The following is a 27,353-nucleotide window of genomic DNA, read 5'->3' as shown; positions in this document are numbered from 1 at the left end:
AAAGCACGTCGGGAAATTTTCACACGGAGCATGCGCAGAACGTTCGGCGCGGGAACGTGCCTAATTTAAATGGTACACGCCCCATTTGAATTAGGCGGGCTTGCGCCGGACGGCTTTACGTTACACCGCCGTAAGTTTACACGCAAGTGCTTGGTGAATCAGGCACTTGCGCTGAAAACTTGCGGCGGTGTAACGTAAAGACGATACGTTACGCCGCCGCAGATATATGTGAATCTGGCCCTAAATACTTATTTTACTCACTGAACTGCAACTAAATTTATAACATTTGTATCATGTGTTTTATATGGATTTTTGGTTGATATTCTGGCCCAGATTCTCGTAGGAGATACGCCGTCGTATCTCTGAGTCTGAGCCGTCGTATCTTGGCGCCTGATTCAAAGAATCAGATACGCCAAAATTTCACCAGCGTAAGTTTCTTACGCCGTCGTATCTTAACTGCATATTTACGCTGGCCGCTAGGGGCGTGTACGCTGATTTACGCCTAGAAATATGTAAATCAGCTAGATACGCCAATTCACGAACGTACGCCCGTCCGTCGCATTACAGATACGCCGTTTACGTTAGGCTTTTCCCTGCTATATGAGGCGTAGATGAGGCGTACCAATGTTAAGTATGGAACAGCGTCAAATTTTTCAAGTTTTACGTCGTTTGCGTAAGTCGTTCGCGAATAGGGCTGTGCGTCATTTACGTTCACGTCGAAAGCATTTGGCTTCTTGCGGGTTAATTTGGAGCATGCGCACTGGGATACTTTCACAGACGGCGTCATTTACGTGGGGTCACATTAAATTTACATAACACACGCCCACATCTTCCACATTTGAATTAGGCGGGCTTACGCCGGCCTATTTACGTTACGCTGACGCAACTTTGGTTTGAGAATATTGCACTTGCCTGTCAAAGTTGCGGAGGCGTAACATAAATAGGATACGTTACGCCCGCACAAAGATGCGCGCTTCTACGTGAATCCGGGCCTCTGTCTTTATCATTTAAAATACACCTATGATAAAAACGATAGAAGTGGACAAAATCTGCAGGGGATCAAATAATTACTGTCAAAAGGCTGTATACTCCTGCCTTGGGCCCCTTTCACACGTGCGGACCGTATGTCCGCTTTTTCATCCATCCTAGAGGGGGCTCCTCATCACACAGTACCCAGGGACGAAGGGGTGCTCACACATCATTATGTGAGGGTCACTTAAAGGCAGGGCTCGACAAAATCCGGGCCCAGGTCGCAATTGTGACAAGAAATTGTGACCTGGCGCCCGCCGGTAATTGAGGCCGCGGCTTTGCGGCCTACAAGGCCACAAAGCCGCGGCCTCAATTACCGGCCGTCGCGGGCCCGCCGTGCCCCCTCACCTTCCCCACCGCGCGATCGCGGCGGGCCCGCAACGGCCGGTAATTGAGGCCGCGGCTTTGCGGCCTTGTGAAGTGCCAAGATTCCTTCTGTGACCTGCGCCATCTGGTGGTGGCCGTTGGCATTACAAGTAAAACAGCAGTTCTAATGTGTCATTTTTCACTGCCATCTCCTTCCCTCTAATTAGAACCCCCAAACATTATATATATCTTTTATCCTAACACCCTAGAGAATAAAATGGTGATCGTTGCAATACTTTCTGTCATGCCGTATTTGCGCAGCGGCCTTACAAGCGCACTTTTTTGGGGAAAAAATAAAAAAAATTTAATAAAAAAATAAGACAACAGTAAAGTTATCATAATTTTTTTTATATTATGAAAGATAATGTTACGCCGAGTAAATTGATACCCAACATGTCACTCTTCAAAATTGCGTCCGCTCGTGGAATGCCGACAAACTTTTACCCTTTAAAATCTCCATAGGCGACGTTTAAAAAATTCTACAGGTTGCATGTTTTGAGTTACAGAGGAGGTCTAGGGCTAGAATTATTGCTCTCGCTCTACCAATCGCGGCGATACCTCACATGTGTGGTTTGAACACTGTTTACATATGCGGGCGCTACTCACGTATGCGTTCGCTTCTGCGCGCGTTTTCTAACTTTTTTAGATGGCTCCTAGATTCCAAGCAAATTTGTCAAACCCTGCTTTAAAGTACGCGCAATTCCATACTATACAAATTAAAGTATGTAACTTTACCGATCAAGCAGCAATCCCTCATTCATCTCTGTAGCTATAAGCATTGTGGAGAAATGAATCTTCAAAATTCACAACAGAAGACCTGAAATTCCATCTCCTCTCCCCTTATTCTCTATGGAGAGGAAAATCTTGGCAGCCTGCCATCCCTGGAATAAAAACGCACAGCAGGGTTCCTCCCTCTAAGGCCCCTTTCACACTGGGGCGGCGGCGGTAAAGCGCCGCTATTTTTAGAGGTGCTTTACCGTCGTATTTGCGGGGGTATTTGGCCACTAGCGGGGCGCTTTTAAAACCACCCGCAAAGTGCCACTGCGGCAGCACTTTGCTGGCGGTATAGCCGCGGTGCCCATTAATGTCAATGGGCAGGAGCGGTATACACACCGCTCCTTCACCGCTCTAAAGATTTTTAGCATCCTGCCAGCGCACCGCTCCAGTGTGAGGAGTCAAAGGGCGCTTTGCAGGCGCTATTTTTAGCGTTATAGCGCCTGCAAAGAGCCTCAGTGTTAAAGGGGTCTAATGGGAACACACAGAGCTTACTTCCCCCCAATAAAAACACACCGTGGTGCTGCCCTCTAATGGAAACATATGAGAGCACACAGCGGATGCTACCATTTAATAGAAACACACAGGGGGCGCTGCCCCTAATGGAAATATACACCGCGTGATGCCCTCCAATGGAAACCTTTAGCAGGTGCTGGAAGCTGGAAGACACCCATTGAAACTGATTTCTGAGTTTTGGGCCAGATTCAGGAATAATTACGGCGGCGTAACGTATCCCCTTTACGTTACGCCGCCGCAAGTTTTCGGCGTAAGTGCCTGCTACACAAAGCACTTGCCTGTAAACTTGCGGCGGTGTAACGTAAATCTGTCCGGCGCAAGCCCGCCTAATTCAAATGGGGCGTGTGTCATTTAAATTAGGCGCGCTCCCGCGCCGAACGTTCTGCGCATGCTCCGTGTGAAAATTTCCTGCCGTGCTTTGCGCGAAATTACGGCGCCCCGACGTGTTTTTTGAACGGCGATGTGCGTAACGTACTTTTGTATTCCCGGACATCTTACGCAAAAAAAAAAATTAAATTTGACGCGGGAAGGACGGCCATACTTTAACATGGATGGTGTAATTTTACACCATCTAAATAGCACTCTTAACTTTACGACGCGAAAAACCGACTTAAGAGATTGCGACCAACGCGCGTACCTTCGTGGATCGCCGTAAACAGCTAATTTGCATACCTGATGCTGGAAAACGACGCAAACTCCACCCAGCGGCCCCCGGAAAATTACACCTACGATCCGAAGGCGTACGAAGCCGTACGCCTGTCGGATCTTAGCCAAAAGCCGTCGTATCTTTGTTTGTGAATGACAAATAAAGATACGACGCGGCAAATTTGAAAGTACGCCGGAGTATCAGCAGATACTCCGGCGTATCTCTTCTGTGAATCTGGCCCTTTGTTGTGATTTTTGAGGATTAATTAGTTCACAGTACATGGAGCTAGAGAGGTGAGTGGTGGATCGTTTCATGCCTTTTAGTGCTTGTTAGGAATACGTATGTAAATACTTTAATTTCCTAGTCTGAGCACAGCTGCATTTTACAGTGCCTTGAAAAAGTATTCATACCCCTTGAAATTTTCCACATTTTGTCATGTTACAACCAAAAGAGTTGTATTTTATTGGGATTTTATGTGATCGACCAACACAAAGTGTCACATAATTGTGAAGTGAAAGGAAAATGATAAATGGTTTTTCAGAATTTTTTACAAATAAATATGTGAAAAGTGTGGAGGGGCATTTGTATTCACTTTACTCTGATACCCCTGACTAAAATCTAGTGGAACCAATTGCCTTGAGATGTCCCCTAATTGGTAAATAGAGTCCCCCTGTGTGTAATTTATTCTCAGTAAAAATACAGCTGTTCTGTGAAGCCCTCAGAGGTTAGTTAGAGAACCTTGATGAACAAACAGCATCATGAAGGCCAAGGAACACACCAGACAGGTCAGGGATAAAGTTGTGGAGAAGTATAAAGCAGGGTTAGGTTATCCCAAGCTTTGAACATCTCACAGAGCTCTGTTCAATCCGTCATCCGAACATGGAAAGCACAACTATAAACCTACCAAGACATGGCCGTCCACCTAAACTGACCGGGCCGGGCAAGGAGAGCATTCATTAGAGAAGCAGCCAAGAGGCCCATGGTAACTCTGGAGGAGCTGCAGAGATCCACAGCTCAGGGGGGAGAATCTGTCCACGGGACAACTATTAGTGGTCTCTCCACAAATCTGCCCTTTATGGAAGAGTGACAAGAAGAAAGACATTGGTGAAAGAAAGACATAAGAAGTCCTGTTTGCAGTTTGTGAGAAGCCATGTGGGGGAGGGGACACAGCAAACATGTGGAAGAAGGTGCTCTGGTCACATGAGACCAAAATTTTACTTTTTGGCCTAAAAGCACAAGGCTACTCTGTGTGAAAACTAACACTGCACATCACCCTGAACACACCATCCCCACTGTGAAACATGGTGGTGGCAGCATCAGGTGGTGGGGATGCTTTTCTTCAGCAGGGACAGGGAAGCTGGTCAGAGTTGATGGGAAGATGGATGGAGCCAAAAACAGGACAATCTTAGAGGAAAAGTCTGCAAAAGACTTGAGACTGGGGCGGAGGTTCACCTTCTAGTACAGTGGTTCTCAACCTCTCAGCGCCGTGACCCCTTGATAAAATTTCCCAAGTTGTAGGGACCCCTAACAGTAAAATTATTTGCGTGGCAAGACAAGTAATTTGTGCCCATAACCCACAAACATTTAGCGCTCCCTGAGTCCCTTCCACTCGTACAGTGTTAAAGCTCTAAGGACAGCCCTGCTGGGGGGCCGCAAAAAGCTGGGAAAGCGGTATGGGCTTCAGGAACAGCCCAGGATTTGGTGACCCCTGGCAAATCATCATTTGACCCCCAAGGGGGTCCCGACCCCCAGGTTGAGGACCAGTGTTCTAGTAGGACAACGACCCTAAACATACAGCCAGAGCTACAATGGAATGGTTTAGATCGAAGCATATTCATGTGTTAGAATGGCCCAGTCACAGTCCAGACATAAATCACATTGAGAATCTGTGGCAAGTAGGGTTGTCCCGATAACACTTTTTTAGGACCGAGTACAAGTACCGATACTTTTTTTCATGTACTCGCCGATACCGATTACCGATACTTTTTTTTAAATGTGTCCATGTGTGCCCAAATGCAGCCATGTATCCCCAAATGCAGCCATGTCTCCCCAAATGCAGCCATGTCTCCCCAAATGCAGCCATGTCCACAAATGCAGCCTTGTTCCCAAATGCAGCCTTGTCCCCAAATGCAGCCATGTATCCCCCAAATGCAGCCTTATCTCCAAATGCAGCCTTCTCCCCAAATGCAGCCATGTCCCCAAATGCAGCCTTGTTCCCAAATGCAGCCATGTCCACAAATGCAGCCATGTGTCCCCAAATGCAGCCTTGTCCCCAAATGCAGCCTTGTCCACAAATGCAGCCTTGTCCCCAAATGCAGCCATGTGTCCCCAAATGCAGCCATGTGTCCCCAAATGCAGCCATGTGTCCCCAAATGCAGCCTTGTCCCCAAATGCAGCCTTGTCCACAAATGCAGCCATGTGTCCCCAAATGCAGCCTTGTCCCCAAATGCAGCCTTGTGTCCCCAAATGCAGTTGTGTCCTCAAATGCAGCCTTATCTTCAAATGCAGCCTTCTCCCCAAATGCAGCCATGTCCCCAAATGCAGCCTTGTCCACAAATGCAGCCATGTGTCCCCAAATGCAGCCTTGTCCCCAAATGCAGCCTTGTGTCCCCAAATGCAGTTTTGTCCCCAAATGCAGCCTTATCTTCAAATGCAGCCTTCTCCCCAAATGCAGCCATGTCCCCAAATGCAGCCTTGTCCCCAAATGCAGCATTGTCCCCAAATGCAGCCTTGTGCCCAGATGCAGCCATGTCCCCAAATGCAGCCTTGTCCCCAAATGCAGCCTTGTGCCCAGATGCAGCCATGTCCCCAAATGCAGCCTTGTCCCCAAATGCAGCCTTGTCCCCAAGAAAAGGCCAAGCCCCCCCCGCCCCCGCCACTGCCGCCTAGTTGATCAGCGCGGGGAACATTACAGCTTTCATTTGAATAGCTGTGTGTTCCCCGCCGCGCCTCGTCATATATAGCCCTTCCCCCTTGTCCAGGCACTTTGATAGACAGATCACCCATCCAATCCTGGGATGGGTGATTTGTCTATCAAAGTGCCCGGACAAGGGGGAGTGGCTATATATGATGCGGCGGGGAACACACAGCTATTCAAATAAAAGCTGTAATGTTCCCCGTGCTGATCAACTAGACGGCGGCAGGGGGGGGGGGCTTGGCTTTCTTTTTGGGGACTAGACAGCAGCAGCAGCTCTCTCCCCCCGCTCTCGGCCCCCTCTTCACCTGCTCTCTGAAGAAAAAAAAAGTATCGGTGAAGCATCGGGAGCATTTGTGCGAGTACAAGTACTCTCGCAAATGCTCAGTATCGGTCCCGATACCGATACTAGTATCGGTATCGGGACAACCCTAGTGGCAAGACTTGAAAATTGCTGTTCACAGACGCTCTCCATCCAATCTGACAGAGCTTGAGATATTTTGCAAAGAAGAAGAATGGGGGAAAATATCCCTCTCTAGATGTGAAGAGCTGGTAGAGACATCCCCAAAAATACTTGTAGCTGTAATTGTAGAGAAAGGGGGTTCTACAAAGTATTGACTCCGGGGGGCGCCATACAAATGCCCCCCCCCCCCCCACACTTTTCGCATATTTATTTGTAAAACATTTTGAACACCATTTATCATTTTCCTTCCACTTCACAATTATGTGCCGCTTTGTGTTGGTCCATCACATAAAATCCCAATAAAATACATTTACGTTTTTGGTTGTAACATGACAACATGTGGAAAATTTCAAGGGGTATGAATACTTTTTCGAGGCACTGTGAACTAATGGAAGACATCAAAGGAAGACATCTATGACATACTATGAGAACAAAAACTACAATGCAACCTACGAAAAGTGACAGTTACAACCTTGATTGAATAGCATGTTGTGGGGCCATCCACTATATTTCTCCCCATCTCCGGCAGTGATTGGTTGTAACCAACATCTCTCTCCAATCAGGGTGAATTAAACAAATGGAAGACCCCTTTATTTCGGAAAAACCTCTATTTCTCACAACAAGCTAATCTGAAAACTGGGACTGGCTGTCATTGGTCAGTTGTTAGCTCATACATGGCCTGGTGATCATAGTGATGCCCCTTTTCAGGGCTCGACAAATCCCGAGCGCCAGGTCGCCTGGCGACTTGGCTTGGAAGAGCTGGCGCCATCTGGTGGTGAGCCGTTGGTATTACAAGTTATTACCACCAGATGTGTAAGCTGGCGCCATCTGGGGGTGGCCGTTGGTATTACAAGTTAAGCATTACAAGTTAAACAGCAATTCTAATGTAATTTTTCCTTATTTTCACTGCCATCTTCTTCCCTCTAATTAGAACCCCCAAACATTATATATATATATTTTTTATCCTAACACCCTAGAGAATAAAATGGCGATCGTTGCAATACTTTCTGTCACGCCGTATTTGCGCAGCGGTCTTGCAAGCGCACTTTTTTTGGGAAAAAATTACACTTTTTTTACTTAAAAAATAAGACAACAGTAAAGTTATCCCCATTTTTTTAAGATTATGATAATGTTACGCCGAGTAAATTGATACCCAACATGTCACGCTTCAAAATTACAACCGCTCGTGGAATGGCGTCAAACTTTTACCCTTTAAAATCTCCATAGGCGACGTTTAAAAAACTCTACAGGTTGCATGTTTTGAGTTACAGAGGAGGTCTAGGGCTAGAATTATTGCTCTCGCTCTACCAATTGCGGCGATACCTCACATGTGTGGTTTGAACACCGTTTACATATGCGGTCGCTGCTCACGTATGTGTTCGCTTCTGCGCGCAAGCTCGTCGGAATGGGGCGCGTTTTCTGGCTCCTAACTTTTTTAGCTGGCTCCTAGATTCCAAGCAAATTTGTCAACCCCTGCCCCTTTTCACGGCATCTCCTAATTTTATTAGACCAACAGATTATAAATATACAACAATTGTAGGGCAACACCATATGGAACTTATAGTCAGACTTGGGTAGGCACTTGTAAACTGACTTCTCTGCTGGATTCCCGAATATTTTGGAGATTATTAAGGTATTGGTCCAAAGCTGGTGTCCTAATGATGTACTACACCCCACTGGGGAGGGTGATGCCAACACTGGACGATGTAGTCACCACAGTGGTTGGGCAGAAATAGAAGTTCTGGAGGAGCTATATATACCATTGTTGTCTCCAAAACATATAGGATGCGAACATGGAAATCAATCAATTCACCAATTACTGTATAAAATTCTTGGCATATCAATGAGATCCACAAACTGGGATGAAAATACATAAAAATGATAGATGAGATATATTCCTATCTCAGTAGTATATAACGATTTCTACCACAGCAAGCTTCTGGAGGCACAGCTTCAGAATTTCTTTAATGCAATCTGGATCCATGAAAACACACTACCCTTACCCTGCTGGTCAGACGCCAAGAGACCTAACCAAAGACCAACAGTCTCAGAGTACCTCACCACTGTAACCTGCTAGTCAGAGATTGAGAGGTCTACCCAAAGACCAACACACTAAGAGCACCCCACCACTGTATCCCACTTGTTAGGCTTCGAGAGGCCTAACCACAGACCAATATTCTGAGTGCACCACACCACTGTACCCAACTGGTTAGACATCGAGAGACCTAACTACAGACCAACATTCTGAGAGCACCACACCACTGTACCCAACTGGTTAGACATCGAGAGACCTAACTAGAGACCAACATTCTGAGAGCACCACACCACTGTACCCAACTGGTTAGACATCGAGAGACCTAACCACAGACCAACATTCTGAGAGTACCACACTACTGTACCCAACTGGTTAGACATCGAGAGACCTAACTACAGACCAACATTCTGAGAGCACCACACCACTGTACCCAACGGGTTAGACATCGAGAGACCTAACTACAGACCAACATTCTGAGAGCACCACACCACTGTACCCAACTGGTTAGACATCGAGAGACCTAACTACAGACCAACATTTTGAGAGCACCACACCACTGTACCCAACTGGTTAGACATCGAGAGACCTAACCACAGACCAACATTCTGAGAGTACCACACTACTGTACCCAACTGGTTAGAGATCGAGAGACCTAGCCACAGACCAACATTCTGAGAGTACCACACTACTGTACCCAACTGGTTAGACATCGAGAGACCTAACTACAGACCAACATTCTGAGAGCACCACACCACTGTACCCAACGGGTTAGACATCGAGAGACCTAACTACAGACCAACATTCTGAGAGCACCACACCACTGTACCCAACTGGTTAGACATGGAGAGACCAAACCCCAGACCAATATCTTGAGTGCACCACACCACTGTACCCAACTGGTTAGACATCGAGAGACCTAACTACAGACCAACATTCTGAGAGCACCACACCACTGTACCCAACTGGTTAGACATCAAGAGACCTAACCACAGACCAACATTCTGAGAGCACCACACTACTGTACCCAACTGGTTAGACATCGACAGACCTAACCACTCACCAACATTCTGAGAGCACCACACCACTTTACCCCACTGGTTAGACATCGAGAGACCTAACCACAGACTAACATCCTGAGTGCACCACACCACTGTACCCAACTGGTTAGACATCAAGAGACCTAACCACAGACTAACATCCTGAGTGCACCACACCACTGTACTCAACTGGTTAGACATCGACAGACCTAACCACACACCAACATTCTGAGAGCACCACACCACTTTACCCCACTGGTTAGACATCGAGAGACCTAACCACAGACCAACATTCTGAAAGTACCACACTACTGTACCCAACTGGTTAGAGATCAAGAGACCTAACCACAGACCAACATTCTGAGAGCACCACACCACTGTACCCAACTGGTTATGCCTCGTACACACGACCGGTTTTCCCGACGGGAAAACTGCCATGTTTGCTTTTGGTCGGGAAAACCGGCCGTGTGTATGCTCCATAGCAGTTTTCCCGACAGGAAAACTGCGAGCAAAAAAATGAGAACTTGTTCTCTTTTTTTCCCGCCGTGATTCTCGTCGTTTTTTTTCCTCTGCAGTTTTCCTAAGGGAAACACTGCAGTGGAGCATACACACGGCCGGTTTTCCTGACCAAAGCTAACCGGTCGTGTGTACACAGGGAAAAGCAACCGAGCAGGTTCTCGGTTTTCCCCTCTGTTTTCTCGGCGGACTTTGGACCGTCGGGAAAACCGATCGTGTGTACAAGGCATAAGACATCGAGAGACCTAACCACAGCACAACATTCTGAGAGCACTACACCACTATACCCAACTTTTTTAGACATCGAGAGACCTAACCACAGACCAACATTCTGAGAGCACCACACCACTGTACCCCACTTGTTAGACAACGAGAGTCATAACCACAGACCAACATTCTGAGAGCACCACACCACTGTACCCCACTGGTTAGACATAGAGAGACCTAACTACAGACCAACATTCTTAGAGCACATCACCTTGCTAGCTCAGGCATCGAAAGACCAACCTTCTGAGAGCACCCTTACCACCCCTACCCTGTTGGTTAGAGAACGAGAATGAGAGATTTAATGAGAACGCAATATTCTGAGAGCACCGCACCACTGTACCTTGCTGGTCACAGATCAATTGTTCTCTGTTGATCAGAGATAAGCCTAACCACCAACAGTCTGAAGAACCTCATCCGAAAAACCTCCATTGTACTTTGCTGGTTAGAGATCAAGAGACATAACATTATACCAACAGCATGAGAGCACCTCAGCCTCATACACTGCTTTTCAGAAATGGTCAGATCTAACCAGAGAGCAACAGCTTGAGAGCACCTCAGCATCATATTGCTGTTGGTCAGAGATAGACCTAACCGCCAACAGTCTGAAAACACATCACCAGAAAGACCTCCATCTTACCCTGTTGGTCAGAGATAGACCTAACCACCAACAGTCTGAAAACACCTCCCCAAAAAAAACCTCCATTGTACCCTGCTGGTCAGATATCAAGAGATCTAATAAAAGCCCAACAGATTGAGAACATCTTCCCACTGTATCCTGTCGGTCAAAGATCGAAAGACCTAACCACAGAACAAAAAAACTGATCAAAGACTAATATTCCGAGGGCACCTCACCATTGTTCCTTTTTGGTCAAAGATCGATATACTGAAACAGACCAACATTCTGAGAACACCTCATCACCATATCCTGTTGGTCAGAGATAGGCCTTGTCACCAACAGTCTGAAGAACCTCACCCGAAAAAACTCTATCGTACCCTGTTGGTTAGAGATCGAGGGACCTAACCATGGACCAACACTCTGAGAGCACCAGGCTCAGCCCCATACACTGTCGGTCAGAAATGGACAGACCGTCACCTAACCAGAGACCAAAAGTTTAAAAGCACCTCAGCATCATATTGCTGTTGGTCAGAGATAGACCTAACCACCAACAGTCTGAAAACACATCACCAGAAAAACCTCCATCGTACCCTGTTGGTCAGAGATCAAGAGATCTAATGAAAGCCCAACAGACTGAGAACATCTCCCCACTGTATCCTGTTGGTCAAAGATCGAAAGACCTAACCATAGATCAAGATTCTAAGAGCACAGCACCACTGTGCCCTGCTGGTCAGAGATTAAGAGAACTGAATATAGACTAATATTCTGAGGGCACATCACCATTGTTCCTTTTTGGTCAAAGATCGATATACCTAACCACAGCCCAACATTCTGAGAACACCTAATCACCATATGCTGTTGGTCAGAGATAGGCCTTGTCACCAACAGTCTGAAGAACCTCACCCTAAAAAACTCTATCGTACCCCGTTGGTTAGAGATCGAGGGACCTAACCATAGACCAACACTCTGAGAGCACCTCAGCCCCATACACCGCGCTGGTAAGAAATGGACATACCTAACCAGACACCAACAGTTTGAGAGCACCTCAGCATCAAATTGCTGTTGGTCAGAGATAGACCTAACCGCCAACAGTCTGAAAACACATCACCAGAAAAACCTCCATCGTACCCTGTTGGTCAGAGATCAAGAGATCTAATGAAAGCCCAACAGACTGAGAACATCTTCTCACCGTATCCTGTCGGTCAAAGATCGAAAGACCTAACCATAGACCAACACTCTGAGAGCACAGCACCACTGTGCCCTGCTGGTCATAGACTAATATTCCGAGGGCACCTACCCAGTGTTCCTTTTTGGTCAAATATCGATATACCAACATTCTGAGAGCATTTCATCACCATATGCTGTTGGTCAGAGATAGGCCTTGTCGCCAACAGTCTGAAGAACCTCGCCCAAAAAATCTCTATCGTACCCTGTTGGTTAGAGATCGAGGGACCCAACCATAGACCAACACTCTGAGAGCATCTCAGCCCAATACAATGTTGGTCAGAAATGGACAGGCCTAACCAGAGACCAACAGTCTGAGAGCACCTTAGCACCTTAGCACCTTAGCTGGTCAGTCATTCAGAGACCTAACCAGAGATCAACATTCTGAGGGCACCTCACCTGCAAACCTACAGATTCTTAGCTGGATTCAGGTAGGGGCGCGTATCTTTAAGGCGGCGTAGCGTATCGTATTTACGCTACGCCACCTTAAGTCAGAGAGGCAAGTACTGTATTCACAAAGCACTTGCCTCCTAACTTACGGCGGCGTAGCGTAAATGGGGCCGGCGTAAGCGCGCCTAATTCAAATGAGGATGGGGGGGCGTGTTTTATGTTAATGTTTGGTGACCCGACGTGATTGCCGTTTTTTTACGAATGGCGCATGCGCCGTCCGTGTACATATCCCAGTGTGCATTGCTCTAAAGTACGCCGCAAGGACGTATTGGTTTCGACGTGAACGTAAATTACGTCCAGCCCCATTCACGCTCGGAAATTTTTCAAATTTCGACACAAAATTTTGTTGGAATAACTTTACGCCGGGAAAAAGCCATACGTAAACGACGTAAAAAAAAAAAAATGGGATTTTTTTTTCTTTTCTTATGGCCCTGTTTTGTGGCAAGTCTGGACGACTAAAGAGGGGCTATGGAGAGACCCGAAGCTCCAAGCTGTCTATTTTTGTATTTTTTCCTAATTACTTGATTTTGGGAAAATTGCTTTTTTTTTTTTTTTTTTTTTTTTTAGTCTCTCCCAAAAGGGAATATCTATGTCCTGAGATTCTTTTTTTTCCCTTACTTATCTTTTCTTGTATTGAATCTTTATAAGACAAAGGACACGGGTATAATATAGAAGTTACCCAGGGTACACGCCCCTACACATAGGACGACGCTCAAATACCGTAAATACGGTGAGTGTTTAGTAGCAAGATAGCTAACATTAGTAAGGGGGGATCTCCCACTCGAATACAGGGGAGACTACCCCCCCTTCCTCTTTTCCCTTTTTTTTTTTTTTTTTTTTTTTTTTTTTTCTCCCCTCCTTGTTTTTTCCCACCTCTCCCTCTCTTCTTCTCTCTCTTCCTCCCCCCGTATTCCCCCGCCTTCCTCTCGTTGTGGGCCTTTTTTTTTTTTTTTTTTTTGTTTTTCTTTCGGGTACAGTAAAGTATATGTGTAGAAATAGGAAAATAGGATGGATGCATTAAACATACTATCATTGAATGCGAAGGGACTAAACACACCCGAAAAAAGAAGGGTACTTATGGAGGATCTGCAAAGATCAGGAGTAGATGTGGCATACATACAGGAAACACACTTTAGAGAAGATAAAACTCCCACTTTAAAGACTAGAATATATCCAATAGTATACCACGCGACAAACCAGGAGGCTAAGTCAAAGGGGGTGTCTATCCTTATAGCAGGGAGAATTAAATGGACGTATGTAGATGCTATAAGAGATCCGAAAGGAAGATATATATTTGTGAAAGGTAGGATAGGAGGAGTGGGGGTAACATTTGCCACTGTATATGCACCAAATGAAAAACAGGAAGTTTTCATAGGCAAAATGATCACGCGCCTGCAAGATTTTACAGAAGGTCACCTGATTCTGGGAGGGGATTGGAATACCCCGCTAGATCCTAAAGAGGATACATCAGCTGGAAAGTCTTCTATGTCGTATGGGATGAGGAATCGTATCACTCAAATCTTGCATAAAAATCAGTTGATCGATATATGGAGGCTGCTACACAATAAAGAAAAGGACTATACGTTCTATTCCGTTCCACACAAAACATATTCCCGCATAGACCTTTTCTTTATCCCACATGCCCAACTGCATTCAGTACGATCAGCTAAAATAGGACCTATTACATGGTCAGACCATGCACCGATCCTCTTGGAATACGAGATACAAGACCTAAGACAAACCAGACCAAACCAATGGAGACTAAACGAAAGTCTCCTACAAGATAAAGAGGTCCTGGAAGATATAATCAAAGAGTTGGAGTTTTACTTTAGCACTAATGATACCCCAGAGTGCGACCCAGGAATTGTCTGGGAAGCACACAAGGCGGTCATTAGAGGTGTGTTAATCAAACATGGATCTAGAATTAAGAGGAAACGAATGGAAAAATTAAAAAGGTCACTGGAAGAACTAGCCACGTTAGAAGGTAGACACAAGAAAACTAGATCAACGATAGTGGAGGAAGAGATGGTGAGGAAAAGAACGGAAATCACTGACCTTCTGTACTATAAAGCAAAAGCAGCAATACAGAGATGTAAAAAGTTTGCATATGAATCAGGTGACAAATGCGGGAAAAGACTCGCTAGATTATTAAGAGAACAGAAAATGAGCAATTATATTTCACAGATTAAGTCACCGAAGAAACCAAAGGTTACTAAACCAAATGATATAGCAAAAGAGTTTCAGAAATACTACTGTTCTCTTTATAATATACAGAGTAAACCCCCGACCCAAGACCAGATTGACCAATACCTCATGGAATCAGATATTTCAAGATTATCAGAATTAGACAGAGAAAGGCTAGATGCCCCCATAGTAGAAGAGGAACTAAAAGTGGCAGTAAGTTCAATAAAAATGGGGAAAGCCCCGGGACCCGATGGATATACGGGTCAATACTATAAAATCTTGTTTCCCTCACTATCGAAATATATGACTAAATTATTTAATGTATTGGGGACAGCGGCAAATCTAACGAAAGAAACCTTATTAGCTTATATTTCGGTGATACCAAAAGAAGGAAAAGATTTGGATTTATGCGGAAGTTACCGACCGATCTCCCTATTAAATCTAGATGTCAAGATCTTTGCCAAAGTTCTAGCAAATAGGATACAACAATATATCCCAGATCTGATACATCTGGACCAGGTGGGATTTGTTCCCACGCGGGAGGCGCGCGATAACACTATTAAAGCCATTAACCTGGTACAGATAGCAAACACAACTCAGACACAATGCGTGTTTCTAAACACAGACGCAGAGAAGGCCTTTGACAGGGTGAATTGGAGCTTTATGAGGGCAGTCTTACAATACGGAGGCTTTGGAAACAAAATAATAAAATGGATATTTTCGATGTACTCAGGATTAACGGCCCAGGTACGGGCCAACGGAATATTGTCAGAGCCACTACAGATTTCGAATGGGACTAGACAGGGCTGCCCTCTGTCCCCACTCCTCTTTGCCCTGTCATTAGAGCCATTTCTGTGTATGGTGCGCAAAAATCGGGATGTTTCAGGAATACAAATAGGGAAGAACCACTGCAAAATCACAGCCTATGCAGATGATATGTTGTTTACCCTCACTAATCCGTTGATCTCAATCCCGAATTTGATGAGGGAATTTGAGAAATATGGATCTCTCTCGAACCTTAGCATCAATTTCAATAAATCGGAAGCAATGGGAGTTAACGTCCCACAAACATCTATTACACACCTAAAACAAACATATAAGTTCAAGTGGACAGATATAGCATTGACATATCTGGGTATACAATTACCAGGGAAAGTGGACAAGATCTTTGATTTAAATTTCCCACCACTACTGCAAAAGTTGAAGTTGCTACTTGACAAATGGAACCAGGGCTTCCATACTTGGTTGGGCCGATGCAACATCGTTAAGATGAATATACTTCCGAAAATCCTTTACTTATTACAAACACTACCAATACACATCCCAGTGCAGTATTTCAAACAATGCCAGAGAGTTATCTTTGAGTTTGTGTGGGCACATAAAAACCCAAGGATACAAAGGAAACAATTAATGTATACTAAGCAACAGGGAGGACTGGGGGTTCCAGATATAAGGAAATACTATTATGCTGTACACCTAAATAGATTAGTAGACTGGAATAGGCATTCAAGTATAAAATTATGGGTACAAATCGAACAGTCACAATCTAAAATACCATTAGAAAGGGCGCCATGGTGGTTTGCTGCACTGCCTAAAGAAACAAATAAGAACCCGATATGGGGAAATACGGTGAAGATATGCGCAGCAGCATTCTCTATGATTGGTATTGACCCTAGGACCTCCCCATTATACCCGGTGATAGGTAACCCTTTGTTCCCGATGGGATACCAAGAGGGTGCCTTCCGACATCTAAGAGATAGAGAATGTATAGCGGTAGTTAATTATATCCGAATGGGAAAATGGGTTACAATAGCAGATTTAATGGAACAAGGGAATGTATTCTGCCTAAAGTTTTGGAACGCACTCCAGATGGTTCACTTCCTGAATACATTACCAAATCCAGGGGCTTTTGAGAGACCACTTAAGAGATTTGAGAAAATGTGTAGTGAAAAGGGAATATTGACACACACCCTATCAATGAGTTACGAATTACTAGCGCAATCAGGGAGTTGCCCTCCGAAGTGTGTCCAAGACTGGGAACAGGAATTAAAAAAGACATTTAATACGGAACAACGACAACGCCTATATAATCGAACGCATGAAACATCAATTTGCGCAAGAACCCAAGAGACAAATTATAAGATCTTTGCAAGGTGGTATAGGACACCAGAAAAATTAAATCAAATTTTTCCAGAGATGTCAGATAAATGCTGGAGGTGCCAGGTAAGCAAAGGGACGATGCTTCATATATTCTGGGATTGTCCCCTGTTAAAGCACTTCTGGTCAGAGATCAAAAGAGTCCTCCAGTTCTGTTCAGAATATGAGATACCTGAAAATCCAGAATTCTATCTTTTACATATGAACCAAATCCCAGAGAAAGCTTATAGGGAGACAAGCATATGCCACTTATTAGATGCGGCAAAAGCATGCATAACAAAGAAGTGGAAGTCACCAGTCCCACCAACTATAGAGATGTGGATAAGTAAAGTGAAGGAAATTAGCAAGTTAGAAGAACTAGTATTGACAGCACGACACCAACAGGAAAGATACTTAAGAACATGGGAATCCTGGAAATCATTTTTGGATTCCAGGGTAGAGATGTAAGGAGGGTAAGGGCAAAAATTACAGAGACCACTTCAAACATGGAGGGGCGGTGGGGGGGTGCGGGGAGAGCATAACGGGGAGTGGTTGGGGCGGGGGTTTTCTCTTTCTTTTCCTTTTTTTTTTTTCCAACCCCTTTTTTTTTTCTTTTGTGTTTTTTTTTTTTTTTTTTATGTATTGTTTTGGGTGGTGTCGTTGTCTCTCCCGGATAACCAGGAGGAGGGGTGGGAAGTAAGGCTGCGATGACTAAGGTTAAAAAGGGGAGGCTCGATAGTATGTATTGTAGTATTGTATATTGTATGCTCAGTTGTACCACTTGTATATGTATTATTATTTTGTTTTAAATAAAAAAGGAAAGTTTAAATCCAAAAAAAAAAAAAAAAAAAAAAAATGCGCCGGGCGCACGTACGTTTGTGAATCGGCGTATCTAGTCGTTTACATATTCTACGCCGAACTCAACGGAAGCGCCACCTAGCGGAAAAATTGCACCCTAAGATACGACGGCGTAGGAGACTTACGCCGCTCGTATCTTAGCCTAATTTAAGCGTATCTGGTTTCCAGAATACGCTTAAATTAACGCCGGCGTAGATTCAGAGTTACGACGGCATATCTACTGATACGCCGGCGTAAATGTACCTGAATCTGGCTATCTAACTACATTTGTCAAGGAATTTCGCCCAAGTAAAAACTCTCTCCATTGTCCACATCCACTCGTATCCGGCACTTTGTACGCCGTCTATCCCGTATTGTCGGCTCTGGTTAGGCAACCAATCCCACATTTTATCAGATTGAGCGTTCACCTATACTTGAGATATATTCTCAGTTCCTCGCTGGTTAGCCAGGACTAGTTTAATAAAGATGACCAGCCACTGCCAGGGCCAGCACGTAATGAAAAGGAATGCTCAGCCAATGGTCTAGTTCAGGGCTCGACAAATCCCGGGCGCCAGGTCGCCATGGCGACTAGAAATAGGGTCCTGGCGCCATCTGGTGGTGAGCCGTTGGTATTACAAGTTATTACCACCAGATGTGTGAGCTGGCGCCATCTGGTGGTGGCCGTTGGTATTACAAGTTAAGCATTACAAGTTAAACAGCAATTCTAATGTAATTTTTCACTATTTTCACTGCCATCTTCTTCCCTCTAATTAGAACCCCCAAACATTATATATATTTTTTATCCTAACACCCTAGAGAATAAAATGGCGATTGTTGCAATACTTTCTGTCACGCCGTATTTGCGCAGCGGTCTTGCAAGCGCACTTTTTTTTGGGGGAAAAAATTACACTTTTTTAAATTGAAAAATAAGACAACAGTAAAGTTATCCCCGTTTTTTTAAATATTATGAAAGATAATGTTACGCCGAGTAAATTGATACCCAACCTGTCACGCTTCAAAATTACGTCCGCTCGTGGAATGGCGTCAAACTTTTACCCTTTAAAATCTCCATAGGCGACGTTTAAAAAAATTCTACAGGTTGCATGTTTTGAGTTACAGAGGAGGTCTAGGGCTAGAATTATTGCTCTCGCTCTACCGATCGCGGCGATACCTCACACGTGTGGTTTGAACACCGTTTACATATGCGGTCGCTGCTCACGTATGTGTTCGCTTCTGCGCGCGAGCTCGTCGGGACGGAGGCGCGTTTTCTGGCTCCTGACTTTTTTAGCTGGCTCCTAGATTCCAAGCAAATTTGTCAACCCCTGGTCTAGTTTGTTATCAGAACTGGTTGGATATAATGAAGACCTGTCAATCATAACAGCTGGTTATAATGAGGACCTGTTAGTAATAGCACAAGCTGGTTAAAATATGGACTAGTTGGTTGAAAAATGAGGACCAGTCAACGATAGGCCTAGTTGCTCGTGAGGGCTGGTCAGGGATAGGAATAGTTCATTATAATGAAGAATGGTCTAAGTGGGAAGTGCTCAGTGGTAGGAGTAGTAAGAGGACTAGTGAGAGATGTATGTATACAAAATGAGGACTGGTCAGTGAAAGTACTAACTGTTCATAATGAGAACGGGTAAGTGGTCGGTGTAGAGGGTGAAATGAAGATTGTAGTGATCAGGACTGGTTTGTGACAGGTTTTTTTTTCGGACTAATATTGACCGGTCAGTAGTAGGTAAAGCAGGTAGCATAGGGAACTGGTGACAGAACTAGTCAGGTGTAATGAGGACTAGTTAGGGAAAAAGAGTATTTGGCTGAAGTGATAACGCCTAGTGATGGACGAAGCTCAGGGACATTAGGACTGGTATGATTAGTTGGGTGCTAAGAGAATCGGTCAGCAAAAGGACAAGTCTGGTGCAATGGTGAGGAACGGTAGAACTAGTCCAGTGTATTCAGAACTGGTGACAGAACCAGTCAGGTGTAATGAGGACTAGTTAGGAAAACGAGTATTTGGCTGAAGTGATAACGCCTAGTGATGGACGAAGCTCAGCGACATTAGGACTGGTAGGATTAGTTGGGTGCTAAGAGAATCGGTCAGCAAAAGGACAAGTCTGGTGCAATGGTGAGGAACGGTAGAACTAGTCCAGTGTATTCAGAACTGGTGACCGGGTATAAAGAGGACTGGTTAGTGATAGGATTAGTTGGGTGTAATGTGTATAGGTCAGTAGTGAAAGGCCAGTCAGTTAAAGGACTAGCCAGATGTATTGATGACCAGTCAGTGATGGGCCTGGGTGTAATGAGGTCAGTAGGACTTGAATGGGTAAGTGATAAAAAGTATTGGGGGTAACAAGGACCACTCACCGATAGAACTAGTTTGGTAGGATAAAGGCTGGTCAATGGCAGGATTGGTCACATTTATTAAGGGCTGATCATTGACGAAATTAGTTGGGTGTAATAAGACTGGTCAATCAAAGAACAACTGAATTCAAAATAGGACTAGTTGGGTTTTCATAGAACTAGTTGGTAAGAGAAAAAAATTGGGTGAAACGAGGACTGGCTAACGATATGAGTTAAGCCTAATAGGAACTGCTTAGTGTCATAAGGACTGGTCAGTTACAAGACTAGTTGGGTGTAATAAGGACCGCTAAGTAATAGGACAAGTCCGTGTAATGAAGAGTGGTCAGTAATAGGACTAGTTAAATGGAAAAAAAGGTCACATCTGCAATAGGACCAGTTGGGTGCAAAAAAAGTCAGGTAGTAAAAGACTAGTCAGGTACGGTAAGGACCAGTCAATGATAACACTAGTTGGGTGTAATAATGTAATAAGGACTAGTCAATTATAGGTCAAGTTAAGTGAATGCGGAAACGTCAGAGATGGGACTGGTTTATTGTTCAAAGATCTGGTCAATGATAACACTTCATAGCATTAGTTGGGTACAATTAGGACTGGTCAGTTTTAGGACTAGTTGGGTGTAATGATAGGACTGATTGGGTGTACTCAGGACTGGTCAGTGATACCCCTGGTCAAGACTATAAAAACTGTCCAGTGACATGACTAGTCGGGGTGTGCTGAGGCCTGGTAAATCACAGGACTAGTTGGGTGTGGTGAGGACCAGCCAATGACAGGACTAGTTGAGTGTGGAAAAGAACTGGTTAGCGACAAGATGGTTGGGTGTGCTGAAGCCTGGTAAATGACAGAACTAGTTGGGTGTGGTGAGGACTGGTAAATTACAGGACTAGTTGGGTGTGGTGGGGACTGGTAAATGACAGGACTAGTTGGGCGTGGTGGGGACTGATAAATGACAGGACTAGTTGGGCGTGGTGAGGACTGGTAAATGACAGGACTAGTTGGGTGTGGTGAGGTCTGATAAATGACAGGACTAGTTGGGTGTGCTGAAGCCTGGTAAATGACAGAACTAGTTGGGTGTGGTGAGGACTGGTAAATGACAGGACTAGTTGGGAGTGGTGAGGATTGGTAAATGACAGGACTAGTTGGGTGTGGTGAGGACTGGTAAATGACAGGACTAGTTGCGTGTGGCAAAGAACCGGTCAGTGACAGGGTGGTTGGCTGTGATGAGGATCGGTCTGTGACTGAACTAGTTCTGTGTTAGGAGGACTGGTCAGTCAAAGGACTAGTCAACTGTGATGAAGACCAGCTAGTACCAAGACTATTCAACTGTGATAAAGACTGCTCAGTAACAAGTCAGGTGTCAGTAACAGGACTAGTCAGCTGTGATGAGGACCAGTCAGAGACATGACTAGTAAGGTTTAATGAAGACCGGTTGGGTGCGCTGAGGCTGGTCAGTGACATGACTAGTTAGATATGATAAGGACAGGGAAGTGTGATAACCGGTCAGTGAAAAAAAATAGTCAAGGGTAATGAGAACTTGTCAGTGACATAACTAGTAGGGTGTACAGAGGATTGGTCAGTGACAGGCCCAGTAATGTGGGGTGTGATAAGGCCTTATTGGTGAAAGGACTAGTTGAGTGTGAAGAGGGACTGGTCAGTAATAGGAACAGTTAAGTATACTAAGGACTAGTGAGTGACAGGTCTAGTGAGGTGTAATGAGAACTGGTTGGTGGTGATAATGACTGGTCAGCTGTAGGACTAGTAGGGTGAGATGAGGACTGGTTAGTGACAGGAAAGGTTGGGTGAGATGAGGACTGGTTAGTGACAGGACTAGTCAGGTATGGTGAGGACTGCTCAGTGATAGTACTAGTCAAGGGTAAATATAAACTGGTTGGTGGGGATAATGACTCGTCTCCTAAAAGACTAGTATTGTGAGATGAGGACTGGTTAGTGATAATACTAGTCAGGTTTGATGAGGACTGGTTAGTGACAGGACTGGTCGGGTGTGATGAGGACTGGCCGGGTGTGATGAGGACTGGTCGGGTGTGATGAGGACTGGCCGGGTGTGATGAGGACTGGTTAGTGACAGGATTGGTCGGGTGTGATGAGGATTGGTCGGGTGTGATGAGGACTGGTTAGTGACAGGACTGGTCGGGTGTGATGAGGACTGGTTAGTGACAGGACTGGTCGGGTGTGATGAGGACTGGTTAGTGACAGGACTGGTTAGTGACAGGACTGGTCGGGTGTGATGAGGACTGGTCGGGTGTGATAAGGACTGGCCGGGTGTGATGAGGACTGGTTAGTGACAGGACTGGTCGGTGTGATGAGGACTGGTCGGGTGTGATGAGGACTGGTTAGTGACAGGACTGGCCGGGTGTGATGAGGACTGGTTAGTGACAGGACTGGTCGGGTGTGATGAGGACTGGTTAGTGACAGGACTGGTCGGGTGTGATGAGGACTGGTTAGTGACAGGACTGGTCGGGTGTGATGAGGACTGGTTAGTGACAGGACTGGTTAGTGACAGGACTGGTCGGGTGTGATGAGGACTGGTCGGGTGTGATAAGGACTGGCCGGGTGTGATGAGGACTGGTTAGTGACAGGACTGGTCGGTGTGATGAGGACTGGTCGGGTGTGATGAGGACTGGTTAGTGACAGGACTGGCCGGGTGTGATGAGGACTGGTTAGTGACAGGACTGGTCGGGTGTGATGAGGACTGGTTAGTGACAGGACTGGTCGGGTGTGATGAGGACTGGTTAGTGACAGGACTGGTCGGGTGTGATGAGGACTGGTCGGGTGTGATGAGGACTGGTCGGGTGTGATGAGGACTGGTCGGGTGTGATGAGGACTGGTTAGTGACAGGACTGGTCGGTGTGATGAGGACTGGTCGGGTGTGATGAGGACTGGTTAGTGACAGGACTGGTCGGGTGTGATGAGGACTGGTTAGTGACAGGACTGGTCGGGTGTGATGAGGACTGGTTAGTGACAGGACTGGTCGGGTGTGATGAGGACTGGTCGGGTGTGATGAGGACTGGTCGGGTGTGATGAGGACTGGTTAGTGACAGGACTGGTCGGGTGTGATGAGGACTGGCCGGGTGTGATGATGTCGGGTGTAGGGTGACCACGTGTCCCGGATTGCCCGGGACTGTCCCTTAATTAATGCTTGTGTCCCGTGTCCCGAGCACACTCATTACGGGACAATACAGAGTCCCGGAATTGGCCTGGGCAGATCTAATGCCCCCTAAAATAGCCTTTGCATACATCCTCTCTGTCTCAGCCTGTGGTGGACCCCTAGCTGACAGAGAGTGAGACCCCTATTCACCGCTGGCTCAGTGCCCAAACTGGTTGCTACCTGGCTGCCTCCCGCTTGGCGTGTAGCAACCAGTGACGTCAGAGCAGGAGAGAGGCAGAGACCTATCACAGCGGAGGAGAGTTTAACTTCCTCCTCCGCGCCTTCTGTTCAGCTCCACCCACCTCCTCGTGTATGTTCTGGAGTCCAGCCAGGCAGAGGCATGCAGAAGAAACATCGGACTGTGAGACAGACTGCAGTGTAGAAACTAAGGCAAGTAACATTGCAAAGCACTGACCAGCAGATCCATCGGTGTAATAATCCTGTCAGCTCTCCCCCAGCAGTCAGAGTTCAGTAAGAAAGTGGAGTGTGTGTCTGCACAGGACACGCAGAGGCTTGCTCCAGGCTGAGTAAGATAAGGCAGATAAGGGTCGGCAGGAGAGAACAGATTACACATGACACCCTGGATGGAAGGAGGGAACATCCTTAGATATCAGGGCAGGGTTCATGCTGGGACTTGTAATCCTTCACTTTTGGGGATGTGACTTCCCCCCCAAAAGTGAAGAACTACAGGTGCCAGCATGAACCCCTCAGAGCTGAAGATGTTTCCTGCACACATGATATCTCCTCACACCCAGTCCTGTCCATCTGCTCAATGTCTCTTCTCTCCCACTACTTGTTTGCCTCTCACTGCCCCCCCTCCCCCTCCTCCTTCACCCTCAGCCTTTCATGTTCTGCCACCTTTTCACCTACTAGTCTTGTTACCCCCTCTGTATACCAAGCAATCCTCTCAGGAGTGGCTCATCAGCGACTATCACAACCTCAGAATCCTGCCAGCATTCCATTCATTGCTCCTTCAAACTGCCAGAAATGTTTTAGTTACTCCACTGCAGCGGTGTAACTACAGGGGGCGCCATTGCAACCCAGCCTCATACTCCAGGGGGTCCATGCAGCTTCCCTCTAAACCTGGATAAGAGGGGCGGCATATAGAGGAACCGATGCCCCCCATGTTCTTCTTGCAGCCACTGAATGCCTGCAGGAGGTAAAGGAGGAAAAGCGGGCATTCAGTGGCTGCAAGAAGAACATGGGGGGCATCAGTTTCTCTATATGCCACCCCTCTTATCCAGTTTCCTTCTGCTGCCCACAGGTCCCTCAACACTCTCCTGGCTGATCTTCCCCAGTAACTTCTCTGCTCTCTCCCACCTCACCACCCATTCACCAACCCCCTGCTGTCCTCTGGTCCCACCTGTGCTGTTCTTCAGTCCCCCCATCATGTGCTGTTCTTCAGTCCCCCCTCCTGTGCTGTTCTCCAGTCCCCCATCATGTGCTGTTCTTCAGTCCCCCCCTCCTGTGCTGTTCTCCAGTCCCCCATCATGTGCTGTTCTTCAGTCCCCCCTCCTGTGCTGTCCTCTGGTCCCACCTGTGCTGTTCTTCAGTCCCCCCTCCTGTGCTGTCCTCTGGTCCCACCTGTGCTGTTCTCCAGTCCCCCCCCTCCTGTGCTGTCCTCTGGTCCCACCTGTGCTGTTCTTCAGTCCCCCCTCCTGTGCTGTCCTCTGGTCCCACCTGTGCTGTTCTTCAGTCCCCCCCCTCCTGTGCTGTTCTTCAGTCCCCCCCCCCGTGCTGTTCTCCAGTCCCCCTCCTGTGCTGTTCTCCAGTCCCCCACCTGTGCTGTTCTCCAGTCCCCCACCCGTGCTGTTCTCCAGTCCCCCACCTGTGCTGTTCTCCAGTCCCCCACCTGTGCTGTTCTCCAGTCCCCCACCTGTGCTGTTCTCCAGTCCCCCACCTGTGCTGTTCTCCAGTCCCCCACCTGTGCTGTTCTTCAGTCCCCCACCTGTGCTGTTCTTCAGTCCCCCCCCTCCTGTGCTGTCCTCTGGTCCCACCCTGTGCTGTTCTTCATCCCCCCCCCCTCCTGTGCTGTTCCTGATTTGGAGGAACTGTCCCTCATTTAGAGCATTGTCCCTCTGCCCCTCTGTTCCTCTTTCCTCCTTGTGTGTCCCTCAAGGAGCCAATATAAGAGAATAGTAGTGGTAAAAAAGCACCTGTGGGTTTAACCAGTTTTTCTTTGTTTATAATTCTCCTACATATATTTGCTAATAGGTGTCCTTAATTCCCATCTCAGAAAGTTGGGAGGTGTGCCTCTATCCATCCCACTGCCCCTCTGACTACTCTGTGCCCCGACCACTCAGTTGTTTTTCTTGATGCCTAGGGCCCACTTTTGATCTCGCACATGGGCCCGCTGATTTCATACGCCCCTGCCCCAAAAATCTGCAAAAAATGGGGGGGGGGGGGTGTCCCTGAATGGCAGTTTGGAAATGTGGTCACCCTAGTCGGGTGGCCGGTAATAGGCGGAGGATCGGGTCTCTCCGATGGATTCCGTGCAGTAATTGGGGTGTCAGAGAAGCTCGGGTCACCCCGGCCTCCCCTCCCCCTCCCATATGTCAGTAAAATCGGGCGGCACTCACCTACCGGGCGGTGTCCGGCGGGTGTCCCGGGTCCCCCCGGAGCTGTCCCTGGTGCTGCAGAGGAGCCGGATACTCCCACAATGCACCGCGACCACTGCACTGACGTCACAGCCTGCAACACACCCACTGACACAACAATGTCACCGTACACCGCTACAGTATAAAGCACCGACATATCACCCGCTGTACACCCCTCTGTACACCGCCACACTATACATCCCCGCTATACTGTACACCGCCATAGTATACAGAACCGTACAACATATCAGCTCTCTCCTCTGATAATTACCTATCCCCTCCTGTGATAACTAGTCCTCTCCAACCATAACTAGTCCTCTACTCGGTAATCTTCTCTTTTGCCTATTAGTCCTGTTATTTGATGATCAGTCCTTTCCTCTGGTTATCAGTCTTGTCCTCTGATAACTAGTCCCCCCCCCCTCTATTTATTTCCTCTCTGGTCTAATAACTAGTCATCCCCTATGATAACTAGTCCTCCCCTATGATAACTAGTCCTCCCCTATGATAACTAGTCCCCCCCTCTATGTATTTGCTCTCTGATCTGATAACTAGTTCTCCCCTATGATAACTAGTTCTCCCTTCTATTCATTTGCTCTCTGGTCTGATAACTAATCCCCCCCTATAACTAGTCCTCTCCTATGATTCTCCTTTGGTTATTATTCATGCTCTAGCTAATTCTCTCCTCTGGTTATCAGTCCTCTCCTATTAGTCCTTTCTTCTAGATATCAGTCCTCTCCTCTGGTTATCAGTCTTCTCCTCTGGTTATCAGTCTTCTCCTCTAAATATTAGTCCTCTTCCCTGGTTATCTTTCTCTCCTCTAGATATTAGCCCTCTCCTATAGATACAGTATCAGTCCTCTCCTTTGGTTATTAGTCCTGTTTTCTAGTTATCAGTCCTCTCCTCTAGATATTAGTCCTCTTTTCTGGTTATCAGTCTTCTCCTCTGGATAACAGTCTTCTTCTACTGTATAAATATTTGTCATCTTCCCTGGTTATCAGTCCTCTCCTCTTGTTATCAGTCCTCTTCTCCAGATATTAGTCTTCTCCTCTAGATATTAGTCCTCTCCTCTTGTTATCAGTCCTCTCCCCTGGTTATCAGTTTTCTTCTCTAAATATTAGTCATTTTCCCTGGTTATCATTCCTCTCCTCTAGATATTAGTCCTCTCCCCTTGTTATCATTCCTCTCCTCTAGATATCAGTACTCTTCTCCAGATATCAGTCCTCG

At 46.4% G+C, this 27,353-nt stretch overlaps 1 protein-coding gene across 2 annotated transcripts in view; it reads right to left on the bottom strand.

Moving 5' to 3' along the window:
• Positions 1 to 26,192, bottom strand: part of TTBK1 (tau tubulin kinase 1) — a 177,540-nt gene extending 151,348 nt beyond the window's left edge. Inside the window, exon 1 of one of the 2 annotated variants that reach the window (XM_040351732.1) lies at positions 26,116 to 26,192. The gene's annotated coding sequence lies outside the window, so the exon portion shown is untranslated. Of the gene's footprint in view, positions 1 to 26,111 lie in introns of both variants that reach the window. The other variant, XM_040351730.1, reaches the window with a different exon arrangement.
• Positions 26,193 to 27,353: the final 1,161 nt, after the last annotated feature.

Source organism: Rana temporaria, chromosome 4, assembly GCF_905171775.1.
Source record: "Rana temporaria chromosome 4, aRanTem1.1, whole genome shotgun sequence".
In the NCBI taxonomy this organism is placed as follows: Eukaryota; Metazoa; Chordata; class Amphibia; order Anura; family Ranidae; genus Rana; species Rana temporaria.
This window is presented reverse-complemented; position numbering and strand designations above follow the sequence as displayed.